Source organism: Notolepis coatsorum, assembly GCF_963971535.1.
Source record: "Notolepis coatsorum genome assembly, chromosome: 14".
NCBI classification, from domain to species: Eukaryota; Metazoa; Chordata; class Actinopteri; order Aulopiformes; family Paralepididae; genus Notolepis; species Notolepis coatsorum.
In genome coordinates, this window is record NC_140178.1 from 8,347,851 (window position 1) to 8,354,446 (window position 6,596).

A 6,596-nucleotide genomic window follows, 5' to 3' on the forward strand; every position below is an offset into this window, starting at 1 on the left:
GATAATAATAATAATAATAATAATAATAATAATAATAATAATAATAATAATAATAATAATAATAATAATAATAATAATAATAATAATAATAATAATAATAATAATAATAATAATAATAATAATAATAATAATAATAATAATAATAATAATAATAATAATAATAATAATAATAATAATAATAATAATAATAATAATAATAATAATAATAATAATAATAATAATAATAATAATAATAATAATAATAATAATAATAATAATAATAATAATAATAATAATAATAATAATAATAATGATAATGATAATGATAATAATAATAATAATAATAATAATAATAATAATAATAATAATAATAATAATAATAATAATAATAATAATAATAATAATAATAATAATAATAATAAACTTTATTTGTATAGCACCTTTCATACAGAAACTGCAGTTCAAAGTGCGTCACAACAGAAAAAAGACAGGCATAAAATGAGCACATAAAGTGCAGACATATAAAATCACAGTTTTTCACATTAGGATCTAACATCCCAACAGGCCACCTTGTTTATGCTTTGATTCAGTTTTAAATAGACAATAATAAAAAGAGTAAGATAAAATAGACAGAGTAAAATAGTGCAATAGTGCAGTGCAATAAAATTGTAGAATAGAATAGATTAAAATATATATTATATATATATATATATATATATATATATATATATATATATATATATATATATATATATATATATATATATATATATATATATATATATATATATATATATATATATATATATATATATATATATTAAGGCTGTCAAATATATCGCGTTAATATCGCGTTAACTCCCGATTCTATTAATGCCACTAATTTTTTTAACTCAAGATTAACTAAAATTTTTATTTTTTTTTTTTTTTACTAGACTTCACTCAGGTGTATTATTGATGCTCTCATTGATACTATGTTTGTTTCTGAAGTGTGTGTGTGTGTGTGTGTGTGTGTGTGTGTGTGTGTGTGTGTGTGTGTGTGTGTGTGTGTGTGTGTGTGTGTGTGTGTGTGTGTGTGTGTGTGTGTGTGTGTGTGTGTGTGTGTGTGTGTGTGTGTGTGTGTGTGTGTGTGTGTGTGTGTGTGTGTGTGTGTGTGTGTGTGTGTGTGTGTGTGTGTGTGTGTGTGTGTGTGTGTGTGTGTGTGAGATATAGAGAGAGAGGGGGGTGAGAGAGATGAGGAAGGGGCAAAAGAGAAAGAGAGCTGGGAGAGTGTGTGTGAGGGAGAGAGGGGGGTGTGTGATTAATCAGCCCTTGTGTGGGTGAATGTAACAAGTTCCTAACGTTTTCTTTCCCCTATTATTTCATGCACACTTTATTCATTGTTTTAAATTATTTATTTTTTTTAAGTTATTTTGTGCATCACTCTGTTTTGAATTTGATGCAAATTTGCAATGCATGAGGGTCATCCTTTTGTGTTAAATGGCTGCACAAAGCAAGCATTTGTTGACTCGCATATTGATAAGAGTATTAAAACTTGGAACTTGAAAAAGATCTGTTTAAGGTAAAAAAAATAAAATAAAAAAAAATGTGATTGATTAATTTGCGATTAATCGCGAGTTAACTATGGACAATCATGCGATTAATAGAGTTAAATATTTTAATCGTTTGACAGCACTAATATATATATATATATATATATATATATATCTTTTACAGTGCAATAAAATAGTTCTGGATTACTGTTCAACAGTTCAAAGTCGTCTTTACCTTCTCTGTTTGGTATCCACAGTTTAAAACTTGAGTATTCCCTCCTGTTTTATACCCACTTTGACCCTTTGAACCTTATAGAACAATTACAGTTCTGAATTACTTTACAGAACAGTTCTGAATAACTTTACAGAACAACAGCAATACAGCGAGGTAACCAGACATGTTTTGATTGAAACCATGATGAAATACCAAGACTGTCGTCTTTTTCTCCAGCCAGAGAGAAAATTAATAGCTGCAACTCAACAGAAATCAGTGGGGTGCTCCGTCCATTAAAGGAATTAACAAAGGTATTAATAATCCCTCTGTGATTAAGTGTCACAGATGACCCGTCATAACAAGCTAAACTGAGGCCATTCGACACCAAACACCCATCTATCAAAGCCCACAAATCAAAATCTAATTAAGGAAATGAACACATAGGACACGATTATTTGCATTCATCTTAAGGTCATCGGGTAGGAAACCAGGGCAACGCGTTCAGAATCGCTCCCCCATCTCCTTTCCGCGAGAAATGACTAACTAAAGATAAATAAATATGAAATACTACATTGACTGTGAGGGTCGCCCAGGACTCTGAAAGTAGGCAACATGAAATATGCAAACAAACAGATATGAATAAATAAATAAACACTTAGCTGCCTGACTCACTGCTCGGGAGCTGCCAGTGACAGACGCCCCCACGTTGTGTGATGTGAAGACTCGATCAACACTGGCTCACGTCTCATGCAGTCGTGTGATGTCAGGGGAGGTCCCGCAGAGGACGCACAGAGGTGGCAGAGTGAAACGCCTGTCTCACATCACGTTCCCTTTTATATTTCTGCCTGCTTGATTGATTGATTGATTGATTGATTGATTGATTGATTGATTGATTGATTGATTGATTGATTGATTGATTGATTGATTGATTGATTGATTGAAAACGTTATTAACAGATTGCAGAATGGGTACAATACAGTACGGCTCAATACACACAATTGTTAAGGGGATGCAGACCAGAGAAAGACTTTCGTCTTGTTTACATCAGGGTCCCCCATTTTCAATTCATCATCAGGACATATATGACATACATGACATACAGATAGACAGTACTGCTACATCTATATATTTATGACATACCAGATTTGCAAATACAGTACTGTTTGTGATACAAAAAGAGTCCAGAAAAAAGTATATACATTTGACGTTAAAACTGTACATTGGGGGAGGTTGGGTAGGTGGGTGGGGGGGTGGGGGCTGTACATTGGAGGTGGTTCGTGGGTGGGGTGGGGGGGGGGGGGGGGGTTGGGTAGGAGGGGTGGGGGGGGGAACACTGTACAACTGTACAAGCAAAACTGTACATTGGAATATTGACAAAACCATACTTGGTCATTTACTGTACATTGGAGGGGGTTGGGTTAGGACATTTACATGGGCCAGTTTCGAATTGCAGTCTCCCGTAGGTGTTCTTTGAGAGTGGTTTGAGGCCAACGCTGTCGAAGACGCGGGACTCAGTCGCATGCGAGTGTTAAGATCAGGGGAGAAAAGAACCCAATAAATGCAGACTGACAGAGGAGAACCCAAACTGCGGAATGACAGGAGGAACGGAGACGGTGGTTGCTCTTCACAAAACTTAGCGTTCTATTTATTTTAGATCCAAGAGAGCAAGGCTATTTTACAGTACAAAACAAAAGCAAAGGCACAGCCGAGCTGGCACTGGAGAAAAACACAAACTGTTACACTAAAAACAAAGATGAACAAAAACGCCGCAGAGGTGGGACCAAGTCATTGTTTTGCAAGTCTCAAGTCAGTCTCGAGTCTTGGTACTCAAGTCCCGAGTCAAGTCCCAAGTCAAGACAGGCAAGTCCCAAGTCGAGTCCCAAGTCCTAACCTTTGAATTTCGAGTCCTAAACAAGTCATAATGCGCGCTTCACCAAAAGATTTCATTATCAATTTAATTTCTATTCTATATTCTAATTTCTATAAATGTAATAATATTCAGATTCAGGGTTAGTCTTACAGATACATTTGGGCAAGAGCTGCTTGAGAAAACCAGTTCAGGAGTATAGGCCTATTGGAAGAAAATAATAAGGATCGCCATATTCCGTTTTAAAGGTAGGATAACAATAACCAACATATTGTCCTCCCACTTGGACCAATCATTTATTTAACGTCTGTCTGCCCTGTATATATATATACAGTCTATGGCACATTATCCATAATAGCAGACCTCGGTTCAACTAACTAGTCTACCTTAACCCTTTATCAATTTTGGGGTATAAAAAAAAAATCTGTATCTCTGCTTTTCGTACACACAGGTGCCCAATAGCCCAACGAACAACGCGACTGACCCTTAGCTGCCACAGATGTACCCTTCCTGCTGACTTGTCGATCACAATCTGTAAGTCGCTTTGGATAAAGGCGTCAGCTAAATGACAAAATTGTAAATGTAATGTACGCTGAGGTGAACACTGTGGATCTGTGTGGCTCATAATCTTCCCTATAGTTGAAATAAATGGTGCGTTTATATAGCAGCTCTCATCCAAAGCGCTTTACAATTTTGTTCCTCACATTTGACCCATTCACTCACAGACGGCGGACCATGCAAGGTGCCAACCTGCTCGTCGAGAGCAATTAGGGGTTAAAAATGTCTTGCTCATGGACACTTCGACGCGCTGCCCGGGAGGAGCGGGGAATCGAACCGGAACCTCCGGATTACCAGACGACTGTCGGCCCCCCTATAACAGGGCATATCCTGCCATACTGTGGGCTCTAGTGAACAGTGAGATAGTGCAGTGGTTCCTAAGAGTCGGGGGTCGCGACCCAAAGGTGGGCCGCGAGCAGCCACGGGAGGGCCGCGAGATGATTAAAAAAAATAAAATAAAAATCTATTTTTTTTTTGCCAGGCCACTGAACTTAGAAGCAGGCCAGGACAGTGTTTCTAGTTGTATTCTAAAATTCTATCTATTGTATTCTAAAAATGTGACTATATGGTTTTTATATTAACTTAATAAATAAACAAAAACTAAAAATCTACTTATTTCAACGAACATTTCAAAACTAAATAACAGATTATGCACATAAAACGCTGAAAACAACCGAAGCAACAATAGTATTTTTAATGAGGCTATTATTATTATCATTATTATTTTGCAACAAGTTAGCCCTCTCATAAATAGCACATATAAATGAATAACTAACTTGAACTAACTTAATAGGATTGAAGTGATATTTGGCTTAAAAAATTGGTCGCCTGGCAAAAAAAATTAAATAAAAAGCCTGACGATGTGCATTGGGCCGCGGCCTCTCTGACGCCTTATTTTTCTGGGTCCCGGCCTGAAACGTTTGGGAACCCCTGAGATAGTGAGAGAAAGTGTTTTCAAAGAAGAAATTATTCCTACAGTAAAGTCTGGGGATAGTTATAGGTATCGCCATGGTAACCGGGCCCGCCCCCCCTCCGCGGGCAGTGACGGAGAGAGACAGGGGTCAGAGTGGATGCGCGGGAGGATGAAGTCGGATGAGAGATGACATCGGAGCAGGAGGAGGAGGAGGAGGGAGGAGGAGGAGGAGGGAGGAGGAGGGAGGAGGGGCAATTTACGGGGGTGATGGAGAGAGATTGATTCTTTCCGAGACACTAAAGAGGATCTGGGAGGCTCCCGCTCTGACACGTTAGATCCCTCAATCCCGACCCTCCTCCTCCTCCTCCTCCTCCTCCTCCTCCTCCTCGCTGGCTCTCCCACCTCGTCGAGACCGACGGAACGGTCGGCCGGTGATTGACATCATCCCTCCATCGCTGTGATTATAGCGCGTCTCCCCTCCACACCCCCTGCGCTATCCGTCTTCCCGCCGAGCCCCCACTGAAGCGCAGCTGTCTGTCTGACGGGCTCCCCCTCTCTCTCTCTCTCTCTCTCTCTCTCTCTCTCTCTCTCTCTCTCTCTCTCTCTCTCTCTCTCTCTCTCGGGGCCCTCTCTCTCTCTCTCGGGCCCTCTCTCTCTCTCTCTCTCTGTCTCTCTCTCTGTCTCTCTCTCTGTCTCTCTCTCTCTCTGTCTCTCTCTCTGTCTCGCCTCTCTCTCTCTGTCTCTCTCTCTGTCTCTCCTCTCTATGTATCTCGTTTGTCCTCTCTCTATCTCTCTCCATCCCTCCCTATCTCGCTCTCTCTCTCTCTCTCCTCTGTTTTCTCTCTCTCTCTGTGTCTCCTCTCTGTTTCTGTATCTGTCTCTATCGCTCTATCTCTCTCTCCCTCTCTCTCTCCCTCACTCCCTCTCTATCTCTCTCTCTCCCTCTCTCCTCTCTCTCTCTCTCTCCTCTCTCTCTCTCTCTCTCTCTCTCTCTCTCTCTCTCTCACTCTCTCTCTCTCTCTCTCTCTCTCTCTCTCTCTCTCTCTCTCTCTCTCATCTCTCTCTCTCTCTCTCTCTTTCTCTCTCTCTCTCTCGGGCCCTCTCTCTCTCTCGGGCCCTCTCTCTGTCTCTCCTCTCTCTCTCTCTCTCTCTCTCTCTCTGTATCTCTCTCTCTCTCTCCTCTGTCATCCACAGTTCATCGTGAGGGACTCTGTGGAGGAGAGTATGGGGAGATCCAGAGGGAGAGGCAGGACCGGGTGGGAGAGTGCTTGGGGACTGGGAATGCAATGGGTACTGTGGGGGGGGAGGGGCTGAACATATGATTTTGAATGTCAAGTGGTTTATGTGCTGGAGGGAGTTTTTTGGAGTGTGTAGGGGTGGTTGTAGGTGTGTGTGTGTGTGTGTGAGTGTGTGTGGTGTGTGGGTGTGTGCGTGCGAGTGGGTGTGTGTGCGGGTGAGGTGTGTGGGTGTTGTTTTTATGAAGATGCCGTGAGATTTTTGTGTCTCTATTGACTGTTTTAGTTGGACATGTTT